Raw genomic sequence first — 16,692 nt, 5'->3', positions numbered from 1 at the left:
TAAGTACAACTTTTATTTGTCAAAAACCTATTGGATCTTATTTTCCTTTTAAGATACTGACTTATTTAAAAAAGTAAATAAAATTATGTATACATGCATGTGTATATACATATAAATATAATCAGAGTTTTCACAAACACTCTTGAAAGAAAACATTCTGTCTTTAAATATGTATGGTGACATTTCAAGCAAAGTTTAACCTAAATGTGTGAGGAGTTAATCTGATGCCTGTAACTTAGCACCTTTGTACTGTGGTAGTGGAAAGGAACGGATCACTTAATGGTTTCAGATGTTAGACTCTAGTGAACTAGGATGGGTTTCCTTAGCATGACATCAGTTTATCTAGTTTATTAGCTTTGTAGTTGAAAAATTTATTATTCTTTTCTGTCTGCAAGCATTTTCATGACTTTTCTTCCTTTTGAAAAATGTTTCATTTGTTGTGTTACATAGGAAATAGTCCATTAAATAACCCTTAATTGCTAGAATTAGCTTATTCAATTATGATTCAATTTCTTTTAAATGTATTTCTTTAAGGAAATTAAAGGATCCAATTATGCAGACTTATGTCGATTTTCATTAGAAGGTCTCAGCAATTGAATTTTATGAATACTAGTACTTTATGGCCCTCAACTGATGAGGGGAATGGACTATGCATTTCAAGTACCTTTAAATGTGAAATGAGTTTTGCATTTCTTATGCATTCTCATTAACTGTACATTCTTTTTTCAAATAGTTATTTCTGTAAATTATCAATTATACTTTGGGCAACCAAAATAGTAAAATTTTTAACAACATGAAACAAACATTTATTTCTCTGGATCCAAATGCATGATCAGGCCACACAAATTATCTGCCAGTTATATAACAGTCTTGTGAGAAATCTCAGACTCACGGGCATTTTTGCATGCTCTTAATAACCTGTCTGATGTGTTTGTTATGCCTGAATTGCTTTTTTTCCCTTAAATTTACCATATGTGGTCTGCCTATACTACAGCTAATTGGAATAGACATTGGAAATAAGTCAAAGCAATCATCCTGCAGGGAACGTATGAGGGAGACTCAGACCAATGTGTCTGTCTACTCCGGGTGACCAGCCAAACCAGTTAGAATCTCTTTTTCCACACTTAAGAGAGAGAAAGAGAAAAAAAGACAGAGTTAATTGAGTAACTTACTCAAAGCAATTGAGTAAACTGGTTGAACAAAGGTGGAAAAGTGGCTCAATGCTTTTGCAATAGCTAATAGAATCGCTGTTGAGTCAACAGACTTGCATTTTTTTAACTAAATGGCAATGAAAGATGTTACAGGTATCTGTGATGCCTCATTAAGACATTTGAGACATTTTTCTTGTCCTCTCTTGCCACCTTTCCAACAAACCATTTGTGGAAACTGAATTTATTCTTACAACCTGAAAAACATCAAATAACACACAGCTTATTATGTCCAATTCCATTGGATATAAACATTTTTTATTGATAAAAATTGCTCTAATCAATGGTGAAGACAACTGAATTGAAGAGAATATGTAATATAAAGTGCTAGCTTCTTCAAAGTGCAATAATCTTACAAATTTGTTTATAAATCATCTTTCCCATTTGGATTCAGATATAACTTTGCAAAGAATAAATTAAGAGGTGGAAAGGTTGTAGGTGGCTCTAAATATGTTCAGGCCTCTTTGTGATTATGTTCACAGATTAATGTGGACCATGAGCTCATTAACTACTTCATTTGATAAAAATCAGAATCAGCATCAAGATGAGTTCATCAAAACAGAAGTAAAATCAAACAGAAGACAAACATTTTCTTTATCTACAATCTTATGTAGTTTGTGAAGAAAAAAATATTTTTAGAGCCGTCTTCAAACAACTTTGATAATTTTATCCAGTCAGTTGTCTCTCTATTATAAATACAGAATGTGGAGGAAACACCAGTAGTCATCAGTGATTAGCTAAAACCATGCAGATTATGATAAGAGAGGAAGTGTAGGTCCACAATTGCTGACCTGACTCCATGTCTGTCCTTGGAGAGCACAAAAAAATCTCCTTGAACTCTCATTAGAATGCGTTTTTTTTTAACCCCAATAGCTAGTTGAACTCTTCACTTAGGCACACCTTACAAAAGAGCAATGACTTTAGATAAAATCATTCCTCACACTTTCATGATTAGTTTGAGGCCTGGGTGCAGAAAGGGAAAAAAGTTCAGTGTTAAATATTATAAGACTTCCGCAGTTTTATATGTAACATCAGAAGGAAGGAACTCCCTACACAAGGCTATTTTCATGGTTCTCATTATCACATAGAGTTAATCAAAAACAGTTCAACCTCAGGCAAATACCCTGAGATGAACGTATTAAAGAGAAATAAAGCATCTTAGTCACATGGATAATAATTAACTTTGAGAAAGCCCAAATCAAAGCAAAATATGGTGCATTTTCTCTGAAATATTTTCCCCTAAATACTAATAAATGCTGGGTTGATAATACATGCATTATACATTATCAACCTTACACTGTAGTGTATCATAACAAACCAGCAAATGACTGTCCTCACTATGTTCTTTGGGCACATGAGGAGTTGTAAATATATGCCTGCATAATTTAATGCATGACACATTTATTTTGTTATGAAACTACATGTTAAAATGCTACAGTGCTATTGTTTTAAAACGTCAAGAGCTAAAACACTGACTACAGTATGCAATCCAGATGGCAAATTCTCAAGGCATAGGACTGGAAAATGAAAAAAAAAAAAACGAAGAGTTGTTTGGGTTTCTCAGTCATGCAGCTTCCTAGCTTGCTTTTACCTTTCAGCACTAGCAAGGATTTAAATGCAATAAAAGCAGTTAGTTTAACGGAGAAACAGGATTTGTTACAGGTCTGCTAGTCTTTTAAAAACACCTTTATTCCTCCTAAAATGGCCTGGGCTATTTAAGTTCTTGTGTTGCACTAATTAATAATAAATAGAGTACATTAAAGTTGCTGTATTTATCTAACTTCCTATCACATGCAAGTCAATACACACATATATTTACGTATAGTCTACATCTTTCTGCTATTTAAATTTTGCAGGATAAGAAATATACAGTGAACTAATTTTCAGAATGTGTTTATGTGTCATGCATAACGGATAAAACAACTAGTTAGAATATCAAAAATATAAATGCAATTTTCTTAATTAAAATGTCAGTCATGCAACTATGCCAAATCACATTTTAATCAAATAAACCCAGACCTTATAATTAAAGACAAGTACTTCAATTGCAGAATTTTAAATAGCTTAATTGTATATGGAAAATGTGGCTTGAAAATATAAACACAAGACAACTTCTTTTAGTCTTTTTGGTCAGCCTATTAAGAAGGATAAAAGTCTTGCATGTATTTGAGATTAGATACAGCATTAATTGGCAGCACTTTGTCACAATATCCCATTTAAGTAGTCTTGACTGTTCTTGCACAATAAACAACATTGTGTTTCTTTCAGTTTTTTTGAAAGTTTTATTTATATTGGAGAAAAAGCCTCCAGAAGTTCCCCAAATCTCCAGGAGGCATGAGATATTTAATACAATAACCACCTCAGTAACTCAGTGATCACGTATTTCACCTATTTGTTCTAAATTCCCTTTTTATTTTTTTAAAGGCAGTCTTCCAGCAGCTACAAACATCATTAATTGACTTTTCTTGAACCAAGGTTCTTATTAACAAAATATAAATTAGATAATGGTTATTAGTGCAGCAACAACACTGAGATGAGTCTAGCCATAACATGTCAGTAACATGAAAAATGCTGGGTTTTTTGGTTTGGAGTTTATCTGTGTTTTCAATCAGGCTTAGCCAACTTGAGCAAGTAGTTCTTGTGGGCAACAATTATGGGTTTTACTTATGTGTTTGATTTGTATTTGGGTCTTTTTTTTCCTTATTTGATGACCAAGGCACACACAAATATTTGTCTCGAGCCTAAAGCCCTGAAAGTATGCCATTCTTTAGCTGGTGAAATTCTAATCTCATTTTATTATGTAGTCAATGAGCTGCTGAGAGTTGCCTTGGCTTGTTAACATGATAGCAGACAGATGAGAAGAAATAAAAAGTACTGGCCTGTGAAAGCCAAATCAAAGAGCCAGATTGAGGAGATTCTCAAGTTACCCAGGTGAGGCCCTCCGTGCCTAGCTGATGACCCAGCTAATGGTCAGAATGCTGTAGGTTCCGTTTGGCTGATCCAAATGTTAAAACATGGGACTTCGATGTCTGCATAAATGGCAGAGAATTTGCCTTTTCTTTGTAAGCTTACTATACAATAAACAAAAGACTGGTATTTGATACTAACCAAACATGGAGAAGGAACAGACAATAACATTGGATGAATATATTCAAGATACAAATCTTTACGTGGCGTTGAAAAAACTTCAGGATCCTATGTTTCTGTATCACAGATTTTTAATTCTCCTTGAGGTTAAACCTACTGCCATTTACCAAAAAAATACTCATTTCCATAGACATATAACAATATAAATTGCCTGAAAATGGGATAATGCTTTCATGCAGTGAAATATATTGATAAAATAAGAGAAAGTTACAGCTATTTTTTTTTTTTTTTTAATGATTATAGGATTTAAGAGAAAGGGTATGTGACAACACTCTGAAGAAATATTTTAGGTGTTGTAAAACACTTGTATCTGGGAGCATTGAAATCTACAGACTGATATTTCCTTTTATTTTCTTTTCCAGAGCAACTGCTTACTGGACATTTAAGCTTTATAGTCAGCTGCTGGAAAATAAATGCCCTTTAATTTTAAATTGAATTATAAAGCCAAAAAATCCTATTGCTCTATTTATCTTATTTTGTTGTTTACATTTGACTTTATAATTTCTTTCACTTGAAAGATTTTAACCTTAAAGGAAACTTTACTCTCAACGTTTATGACAATTCATAGATCATCAAATTGATTATCAAATTTTCAATGTTAAATATTATTTCATAAGTCTATTTACAACCTTCAGAATAAGAAAGTCAGCTATGAAATACCAAGCCTTGACTAGTAGTGCCACCTAGCATCACAAAGAAAAAGTTGTTCAACTACTTTGCAAAGCATTGGAAATTTATCAGATCATCTAATATACTATCTTCTTGATCCTTAATCCAGGGGAAAATAAGCAGACATGATCAATTAGAAGAAATGTACACAAAACCTATATATTTTGAGAGACAATATACTACATATTATGAATGTTCGTGTTTTAGGAAGATGCAGTTATGAGAGGTAGCAGTAAGATATAATTCCTGGTTTGCTGACTGACATGCTACCACTTTTTCCTACAAGTTAAGAAAATATACTGGGATTCAAATGAATAAAAATAATGTTTGTGTACTGAAATATTGGCTATGACCTAATTTATAGAATAAAAGTAAGTCATTCACAAGTATCAGCATTTTGAATACTGTGGCGACTAACAACTGATTGAGACCTGCTAGTGTTTTGAGTAATGAATTTAGAAATTTTGGAATATAATATAATGCTAATAAAGATATCACAGGCTCAAGCCTGAATGGAATTGAGGACAACAATTCCAACCATCTTGGTTAAGATGCTTCTTATTGGTGATAAGTGAATAATAAGAGAGTAGATGACTCATGTCAGACCCATTTCTCTCACAATTCAGATGGACTTAGCTGTGAGATAGGGCAAGTCCTCAAATAAGACCATTTCATTCAAAGTCATTTTATAATCACTTTGATGAGAAGAAAATCACTAATTCTTGGTCACGGCCACTGTCTGTGTGGAGTCTACATGTTCTCTGCATGTGTACATGGGTTTTCTCTGGGTAGTTTGGTTTCCTTCCACATCCCAAGGAAGTTCACATGAGGTTCACTGGTGTGTCTAAATGGTTCCAAAGTGAGTGAGTGTTGGGGTGTGTGTGGGTGCACCCTGCAATGTGACGGCTTCCTGTCCAGGGCAGTTCCCACCTTGCGCCCTGAGCTGCTGGGATAGGATCTGACCACTGGTGACCCTACACTGGAATAAGCAGGCTGGAAAATGAATGCTTATTATAAAATAAAAGTTCATAAAATCTATGATAATTATATAAATGCATGACAAAAGAATGCAATAGGAAAGTGCTCAGGAAGCCCACTGTATTTATTTCTGAAGGAGATGCTCCTTACAGTTTTTGCTTTGCTAACATTTCTTCCTTGATTTAACACACCACCACTACAACTGCTGTCACTCACTGATTCACCAAAAATTGGGTAAATATTTATCCTGTTTTCATTAATATTTCTTAAATGTATGGGTGGATCACAATTATTTCAATGTTTAATATTAAAAGTGTTTTGGGTCTTTTTTTAGAAGTTTAATATGTTTTTGTGACCAGAAATATGCCATTGGAACTTAACTCTTATTTATATCAATTAGCCTATGGTAAAGTGGGTTTCATTCAAGCTTGTCCAACCCACAGCTCATGGGTCACATGTGACCTAGGACTGCTTTGAATGCAGCCTGACACAAATTTGCTAACTTTCTTGAAACATTATGAAATGTTTTTGTGATTTTATTTTTTAGCTCATCAGCTATCATTAGTGTTAGTTTTTATGGTTGGCCCAAGACCATCCTTCCTCCAGTGTGACTCAGGGAAGACAGAAGATTGGACACCCTTGATTTCCAACAACTTGCTTAAAGTTGATGTCTCCAAAACCTACTGATGACATTAAATGAGGACTTACTATAACAAAACTTAATTGGTTATCTTAGAAAATGGGGAAAACCATTGAACACAGGTCACACTCTGGGGCATACTCCTTTGGGAGTGGTCAGCTATTCAAATTAAAATATGGCAACAGAAAGGCTAACTCGAGCTTCTTTCAAACCAGTGCCCAGGTGTGCAATATCTAGCGAGTGGGACTCCAAAGGCAAATAACCTTGGCAGAAATAGGAGGATTTTCAAGATTTCAATTAGGTTAGGTTTAAAACTAGAATGGAACTGCAATACCTTCCACAAAGCAAAAGGGTGAATGCAGCAATATACACTAGGCATCAGTATGTCTAAAGACAAGTGACATATAATATCCCAAACATACCAGACTTTAGCAAAAGTACTCTTCAACTCACCTTTTAAGAGGTAAGATGGCATAATGGTGAGGAGTATGATTTTGCAAGCATCCTGCCTCACCAATTGCTAGCTATGTGATATTGGACAAGTTAGATCAGTTGTCTGCAACCCAGTTTCCTGTGAAATGGACAACAGGGATATGACTGAATGAAATGAAAACACTCAGCATTGCTGTAAACATCTACTAAAAATGTGTTATTATTATTTTATTATTGCTCCTCTCTTCTCAGGTTAGGTTTTGACACTGAATTCTTTCAGTGCCATTTCACCAGTTGGAAACCTCTCTGGCTGATGGCACCTCTACCTGGGCTTCACTTGTGTCTTCTGGGCTTGCTCTGCCCACTTGGTCCAGCAGGCTGCGCTCTGTTCACTCCCCAGCCCGAATCCCACAATCACCATGGCACTTATGCTCAGCTCATGGCAGGACCAGGCGTGCTGTAAGTGGCTTCTGTGGCTGGGTGTCAGCACTCAGACAAGGGGGTATGGTGGTGCCCTGAAAACTTGGAGATGCCAGCAACCACAGAGCTCCAAGGGGTGTTACAGCTTCTGCTTGGGGAGTCCCAAGGTCTGAGAACCCAGAAAGTGTTACAGCTCTCATTCCTTCCCACTGCCTTCAGCTTCAGGGAACAAGGGTGTGTCACAGCTCTTTCTGTCCTGCCACCTGCAGCTGAGCAAATGGGGGCATGGGGCACCCAGCAGTTTTTCTCCCCTGTTGCTTGGTGAGTGGGAGGGAGGGTTACAGTGTTATAGCTCTTCTTGCACCTTCCATTTGGTGGGTTCTGGGTTCTTGTCCCATGACCAAGAAGAATGAGATCACATGGACACCAGAGAGAGAGAGAGAGAGCAAGACAGGGGAGAATTTTATTGAGTGACAGAGAAGCTTCTGAAAACGACAGGGAATCTGAAGTGAGTAGCCCTCTGTGTGAGAGGGGGCCTGAAAGCTGGTAGCCATCTATGTAGCTGAGTTCAGGTTTTTATAGGTTTGGAATGAGGAGGCGCAGGCTGTAGGTAGCCTTTGGAAAAGGTAACATTCCATTGGTTAAAGAGCATTATTCAGAGACAACCAATCAGGAAACAGTGGGCAAACAAGAATAGAAGTTCACACACTGGACTCTATCCAAAACCAGCAGTTCGGTTTTCAGTCTTCAGGCTGTCTTTAGCTTGAAGGCCAGGTTTCACAAGGAACCCATGCCTATCTACCTAGGAATTTGTCTGTCTTCTGATGCTATCAGTTTGTCTCAGGAATGCCATGATTCTGGGTCTTTAGGTAGAGAGTCTTAAAAGAGCTTCAGCAAAACATGACTGGGAAGCTAGCCACTCACCACTAATATGCAAACACATAGTTTCCAGCCTAATGGAACTGAGGAAATAGCACTGATATAATAAATATGGGATATTTGTCACCAAAATATAAAATTATAATATTTTAACATATTTTCTATGCAACAGTCATATATTTTATATATATTAGCAAATATATTCAATATGTTAATTCATATGCATTAACAAATATATTCATGTGTATTAACAAATTTAATATGTGATCAATCTATTTAATCCTTTTGCTAAACTTTATAGTTTAGCACAAGATATAATTAGCTGATATCAATAATATTTGTCACTCATTAATTTTTTCCTCCAGGATACAAGTTTTGGTGTCAGCAAAATGAAATACCTCTCAAATCTATAATACAAGCATGATCTAGTCTTAAACAAGAACCACTCCTGTTATGACAACTATAACTCTTCCTCCTTTTAAAGTTTACTCAGATTCTGAATTATGGATAATTACAAAGAAGCTTGGTGAAGTTACATAGAGGAAGACGGTTTCATTTTTCAAATTCCCAGTGAAAAATAAGTAACACAGCATCACAGAAGGCAAAATATTCTGTCCCAGAGGAAGGTGCCAGGACTTTAGCTTACTTCTTTTGCTTCCGTGTTTGGTTGTCTTTGGCCATTTCTCAAGATGTGTAAGCATCTGATGTATTAATAAAAGCACTTTATTTGCAACCCATATTAGTTCTGATTTATTACACATATCCCCAGTTATGATTTTCAGTGGCCAAAATAAGAAATTTTGGAGACTGTAGAAATTTTTTTTTTTCTGGTCTCCAGATTTAGACTAAAGGAGAGTGACCAATACAAGTCACGGGACCCTGAGAATGGGAAGGAGAGGCACTGAATTAAATATCGCTAGCAGAGATTCAAGAATATGAGAATCCCTAGTCCCAACCCTACCATTCCATAATCTTAATCACATGAATGGAAATAACAACGTAAGAATACAGTTTACTGGCTGGGCGCGGTGGCTTATGCCTGTAATTCCAGCACTTTGGGAGGCCGAGGAGGGCGGATCAGGAGGTCAAGAGATCAAGACCATCCTGGCCAAGATGGTGAAACCCTGTCTCTACTAAAAACACAAAAATTAGTCAGGCTTGGTGGCAGGTGCCTGTAGTCCCAGCTACTCAGGAGGCTTAGGCGGGAGAATGGTGTGAACTCGGGAGGAGGTGGAGCTTGCAGTGAGCTGAGATCATGCCACTGCACTACGGCCTGAGTGACAGAGGGAGACCCCGTCCAAAAAAAAAAAAAAAAAAAAAAATACATTTTACCTTAATAACAGGGAGTCATTTGAAATATGGGACTTTTTTCCAGGCATTGTAGGGCAGGCATGAGAGCAAGCACTTACATTTAGAAATGAGAGCCTTGAAAGCTGATATACTTAACTTCACAAAGTTCCATTTGCTTTCTAATCTTATTCTCCCTTTTCCTACTCCTCTGCTGATAAGATATAAAAGAAAGCTAATAGACCCATTTCCAGGGAGTGGCCTGCTTGGATAATATTTTGGAAATTTTAGATATCTTTCATCTAAGGGCAGGAAAGCTTAAGGATGTAAGTCTGTGGTGGAGAGCTACAAAATCAAATATAACTTGGTTATTTTCCCACTATGAAGAGTCACTACGAATAAAGTAAACTTGGATATTAGCTCAAGTTTGAAGGCTCTTTTTATTGTTTTGTTAATGACCTTGCACTGCTGTTGGCAGCAATGGAGGCCTGCAGAGGCCTTAGAAGAGGTTTCTGGGGGCAGTCATGAAACAGGATCACATAGCTTAGGTGAGTATTCAAATAGTTCATAGATGTGACATAATTCTCAGTAAATTTTTCAGAAATTGGTTTTGGATTGAGGAATAGCTGAATTTGAATTTATCCATGGCTCTTTCTTCTCCAAATTTTATCATCAGACTTTCTGTTAACTTTATTTTTATGATAGATTGAATAACTGACCCCAGTATTTCCTCCTTCCCTTATCTGTACACTTTGACATGTAATTTTGCAATTCTTTCCCCTAGAAGTGCTGTCTTTTCATACTGCATGGCTTGGCTTTGAGCTCAGTCATATGACTTGTGTTAACCAATGGAATGTGGCTGAAATAACAATTTTTAAATATATGTTAAACTTCTGCTGTCACCATGACAAGAACATACTTAAGGTAGGCCACCAATATGCAAAGAATGAGTAGCACGTGGAGAAAACCTAAACACACCCAATGGCTTTAGACCAACTCTCACTAAATCAAGACTAATCAGCTTAACTCCAGCTGAGTTACAGATATGAGAGGAAAAAAGTTTTGCTATTTTATGTCACAGAGTTTTGGAGTGGCTTGCATGTGTCATTAACTGATTTACCTTTTTTGATAGTTTCCATTTTCTAAACTTTTAGGTCCTCTTTATGTCTCCTTTAATTTCTCTCCACTTCTCTCATGTTTAAGATTCAACATCATAATCTTTTAAAATAATTTAAGTCAAGTCAATAATCTATTAAGATTGTGTTTTTGTTAGTTTGTTTAAGAGATATATTAACACTATAAAAATGTGCTATCAGTATTGTCCAAAGTAGGCAATGTTTACAATCATGTTATAATTATTATCAGTATAAATATTGCCTAGATGTTTGAAACATGTTTTTTCAGTTAAACATGCATGTGTTTTCCTAAGAAACTGTCATCAATAGATACTACATGTATATGTGAGATGTTACTAAGAGATTCATTACAGTTTTTAACATGAATTAAATCAATCTTCAAAGTATAAAATTCGAGTAACAATTTGATGTATGTAATTTGAGTATCAATTTCAGGTACGTAACAATTTGATGATTATAAGAAAGGCAATTAAATATCAGATAAGGAATTTACCCAAATACTTGATTTTTAAGAAAATTAAGAAACTTAAAGCAAGTAAGAAACCAGTGCAATTCCTAAGAAAACACAGCAGGTAATTACAATTTAGTTTATATTTGGTGTAAGTCATATGTGATTTACTTTCACCATCTCATAAATTTTCAAAAACTTATAATCTTTACACTATTCTAAACTTCATTCATTGAAACTTTTATTATGGACATATTTATACTAGATCCTAGATTACCTTGTATCTTATTTTAAATGTGTTGAATTTTGCATATTCATCTTTTATGTGCTTCATTATATGTTTAAATTGTAGACATATATCTTATAGGATATCTTGTGAATAATTAGAAACAATGCAGAAATCTCACTTCCTTTATTCTAATTCTCATATCCTCTTTTCTGAATGACTACCTTAATCTCCCAGATATTCTTTGAACCTGCAGTCTCATAATGCTCTAATATGTGTTCAATGTTCCCAACAGAGTTGTATTTCTAGAATAATAATATGAACAAGTCATTTTCAGGTGTCAATTTTAAAAGAATCTTTCCATTACCTATGCAATGAAGTTAAAAATATTTGACTGTGTTAACAAAAAAAAGATATTATATATTCTATCTAATGTTCCAGCCTCATGTTCTACCTCTTTCTTTTCAATAAAGCTTTCTAATGGCAGTTGAAAATATTTCTAAGTGAAACAATATAGATTTGAGAACAGTAGGTGAATATCTTCTTAAATCATATCATTAATGTTAATTAAATGATCTATATCAGAGTAGAGGGAAATTTCTAGTAATATGTCACAAGACTTCACTGATAACTCTATTTGAAACAGTTACTTGAAAGATATCATTGCAAATTGCAGATGCTGGAAAACAGAAAAAAACTTAGTGACCATAATGAATGATTAAAAGATAAATATTAACTGGAAGGATTTTGAATAATGAATATAAAACACTACTGATAGGTCCACAAACAAACATGTACAAAATATAGAGCGTGCCAGAGCTAATAGTACACAGGTGAATAAAGTTTACTTGTTTAGTTGAGAGCTAATGATCAGCCTGCATTTCTACTAGGTTCTGGGGTAAAAGGTAGAACACATCATCACCCAGTGCTCAAGGAGCTTTTAGTCTTGAAAGCAAACAATTAGAAAAAAATTAATATAATTTCTTAATCAAATTTATTCCTTGCTTACATTAAGAAAAACATGATAAGAACTTGAGTAATGTATTTGTATGCATCACTTAAAGAATAATACAGATAAAGTCAATCCAGACAAGTACAATCAGGATTATGAGGAGAATTTGAATAATATCAAATGAAGAATTGCTGTCTTGTTTACAGAAGTGAAAACTGGATGAAATGCTAAAAAATAACAATGATGGTAATGATAATATACGGAAATAAAAATAATTAACCCTAATTGAATATTACCTATGTACCAGGCATTCCATTATGTTAAAATTATATAATTCTGTATTTGGTGATTGGTTGCTTTTTTAAAATTTTTCATTTTGTGAATGAAGAAATGAGGTTTGTCTTGTATAGTAATTTGTCCAAGGTCACTAAATTATGAGTTGACTCTTCAAACTTAGGTCTGTATCACTCTAGAACTTGAGTTATTAAACATGATACTGCCTGATATTGTCATTAGTGGGTGTTACTGAATATCTGAGAAACTAATATGTATTAAAAAATTAGAATTTTTCTATAATAGAGTATCACATATATTATGAAACTCAATTGTTATAGAATATGGAATAAAGAGTATAGAATATCAAATTACATATGATACATATGATACTCTATTGTAGAAAATAATGTAGAATAATTTGGAACAGAAAATCTAAGTTTATGATTAGTATCTGTTACTTGCTGGGTACATAACTTTGAACCAACTACTATCTCTCTGAATCTCAATTTCTTTATCTAAAAATAGATATAATAATAACTAAATTATACTATAAGGCTAATGTGCAGATCAATACTATAAAAGGAACATAGATGACAGGATTTTGAAAAAATTTCAAAAGGTACTTTTAAAATGCTTATTTGTATTACTATTATAATCACTAAAACCAAGCAAGAATTAAAGGTTAAAAGCCATAAGTAATAATTTATGCATAAACCTTTAAAGATTAGAAGTCTTCTATGCAAATGTGAGTTCCTGAACTTACATCAAGGAAAGTATTCAAATATCGCAAAGATGACAATTTGATTGGGCTATCAGAGAAGAAATGTAGGCATCAGATGAGTGTTCACAAGTTTTGAAAACTTTTTCTTTCATCGTACTTTTCTGAAAACAGTTTATATGTATTTATATAACATGTTTTCTATTACGTAAGTAGACTTTTGTTTGGAGAAAGCCATTTCAGTTATCTTTATCTTCCTTAGAGCAATGAAGTAATATACAAATCATTTCAGGGAAAAAACATGTAAGAAAGATTTGTGACTCTCCCTTCCCATTATTGAATGCTTTTACAGAGATAGTCTTAGCATGAAAAATATGTTATTCATACATCTCAGAATAAAATCATGTTACTTTACTTGCCATTTCAATTATATTTTTAAATGATTGATTTTGAGTTTCAGTGTAAAGATTACATCAATTTATATTCTCTGATGAATTCTTATTTTCTTGAAATGTTTGCTAGTTATGTTATTATAGTAGTACGCAGTGTAGCATCTAGTTCAACTTTCAAGGTATATATTTTACTTTGGCACCAAATAGTGAGAAATAGTTCATTTATTATACATTATATTGAAAATTCTGGTTTATCTTTCAAATTTCCGATTTTTAAGCCAATTGAAAGAAATATTAGTCCATTAATGATAGATACAGATGGTGTCCATCTGGTATCCATCTTTAACTCTAAGAATGGAGGCATAAGGACACACTGAAACATTAGACTTTCAAAATTAGATGCAATCTAACAGCTCAAGGAAAATGTTATTTGATCCATTATAATTTTTTTCTAATACTCATATTTCAAACAAGATAGAGGATAATTTTTTTTCTGAAAATAAGAGTTGTAATTTTTTACAAGTCCACAATTTTTTCCCACTCTAAACCCAATAACAAATATCAAAATCATTAATACAAACCAATTTTTCACTTACAGCTTATCTCAAAAATCTTTTGGTAATCATCAACATGTGGACATCTTCTGGAGTTTTATTTCTTGTGTATTAACTCTTTGCCTATGGAAAATTCAAGTACTTCAGACTGGAATGTAACTAAATTAAAAAAAAAAATCAGTGCCCCATAAAACCTTACTTTGCATTGGGTCCTAGAGAGAAAATTATCTTGTTTCTCAGTGTCACTAGTCATAATTATGACTTAAATTTTATTGGGTTTATTTTCCCAAACTAGAATATGCCATTGTAATGCCCTTCAGGGATACTGTAAAGATATAAGGATGATTTCAAAACCAATTTAGGCACTCCTAGAGGAAATGTTAAATACAAAGATACACCATGCATTTAATAAGAAAAACAATAATAAACATTTCAGAAATAAAACGTAAAAACATTAATAAATAATTTAAACAAACACATTCATGAAGACAATGTATAAAATGCAGAATGACAATAGCAATAAAAGCTTTGGTAAATTTAATGGCGATGTTTTTAAAAAATATCTAAAGGAAATAATATATTCTATTCTGTTGTCAGTAAAACTTTTAAATTGTTAGATTTTATATAGACTTTCTCATGCATATATACTGGCTTCTATTAACAATGTTGCTGCTAAATTTAGATTCTGCTTCTGTGTGTTTGGGGTGGGGGGGTATGTGTGTGTCCTTCAGTTCTTTATGCTGAAAAATGTTAAAAGTTATTTTTTCACCCAATATTACCATATCTTAAAAATATATAATGTTTTCTAGTTTTATGTCATGTACTTGTCACTGTGTATGATGATTACATAATTTTTTAAAAAATGTTGTACTTTTAATTTTTGTGGGTACATAGTAGGTATGCATATTTATGGGGTACATGAGATATTTTGGTACAGGGATGCAATGCGTAATAATCACATCATGGAAAACTGGGTATCCAACCCTCAAGCGTGTATCCTTTGTGCTACAAACAGTACAATTATACTTTTAGTTATGTTGAAATGTACAATTAAATTATCATTGACTATAGTACCCCTGCTGTGCTGTCAAATACTAGGCTTTATTCATTCTTTCTAACATAGTTTATTTCTCAATATTCTCTCCACCTTTTGAAAACCTAAGAGGTATTTATAAGAAATTAAAGCATTTTTAAAAATGAAGTTATAAAGGCTTATTCTTGAGAGCTTTTAAAATTAGGTTAATTACATCAAATTTCTTTACCCTCCACAGATTTCACTTCCCTTACAACCTCTCTCTCTCTCTCTCTCCCTTTCTCTCTCTCTCCCTTTTGTTTTTGTAGAGACAGGGTCTCACTGTGTCAGCCAGGCTGGTGTCAAACACCTGACCTCAAGCAATCCTCTTACCTTGGCCTTCCAATACAGGCATGAGCCACCACACCCAACCTTATACTTTATCTACCGGAAATTGCTTCCATTTTTCCTAATGTGTTATTTTTTAACAAATTATTTTTTGTTAATAATAAAACAGAATCTACCAGATGACACAAGTATCAATGTATAAATACATATACAGAACCAAAGATTTTGGAATACTACATAACAAAAGAGACTGTAGAAACCACCTAGATTTTTTCCAGTAAATATCTGAATGGCATCTAAAATTTTTATTTCATACATCAGATATATAGGAGAGAAGGAGAAATAGAAATAAATGAGCTGAGTCCCAGATTCTTGCTAATGAACGGGAAGAAATAAAGTCAAAACCCTGGATATTGTTCCCTCCTGGGTCCGGACTGTCGTTGGGAGATGTTGATTAGGTCCAACACCTACCTACCCTTTATAGATAAAGAAATTAAGTTCCAAAGAACTCATGTGACTTTCACAAAGTCATACAGAAGGTGAGCAGCACATTCTTTCACTCATGTACTACATATAGCTGTGAAAAGAACAGAAAAATTAAAATATTCTGATGAAAGACTTAAAAAAAAACCCACACAAAAGCTTTTCTATTAGTTTGTTGTTCCTTGCATCTGTTGTATTTAGGATAGTGTATGCCATATACCAAGTAGTTAGCAAATATTTGCTGAAAAGATAAAGAAAATAAATACAAATATACAGAAACATTGCTTCCTTTAGGTAACACTTACCGCTGAATTCTTAGAGCAACAGTGTATGTTTATTCTTAATTATAATAAACATGAATCACCAGAAAAACATCAAGTTTCAGTCAGTATCTTTTTCTCTTTTTTTAATGAAGAAGACGTTACAGTATATTGAAAACAATTTTTTGAAAATGATTAAAAACTCTTAACTTTACTTAAATGTGAAA

The 16,692-nt window shown here is 33.7% G+C and overlaps 1 long non-coding RNA gene across 1 annotated transcript; it reads right to left on the bottom strand.

Moving 5' to 3' along the window:
• Positions 1 to 1,274: 1,274 nt before the first annotated feature.
• On the bottom strand, positions 1,275 to 14,486 carry LOC108535338 (uncharacterized). The gene is made up of 3 exons (XR_001887208.1): positions 14,405 to 14,486; positions 7,096 to 7,213; positions 1,275 to 1,405 (listed from the first exon to the last, which is right to left on the bottom strand). It is a non-coding gene; the product is annotated as an uncharacterized LOC108535338 (long non-coding RNA).
• Positions 14,487 to 16,692: the final 2,206 nt, after the last annotated feature.

This window comes from Rhinopithecus bieti, unplaced genomic scaffold (genome assembly GCF_001698545.2).
Source record: "Rhinopithecus bieti isolate Rb0 unplaced genomic scaffold, ASM169854v2 scaffold_12891, whole genome shotgun sequence".
Classification (NCBI taxonomy): Eukaryota; Metazoa; Chordata; class Mammalia; order Primates; family Cercopithecidae; genus Rhinopithecus; species Rhinopithecus bieti.
The sequence above is the reverse complement of the archived record's forward strand: the minus strand, read 5'-3'. Positions and strand labels throughout refer to the sequence as shown.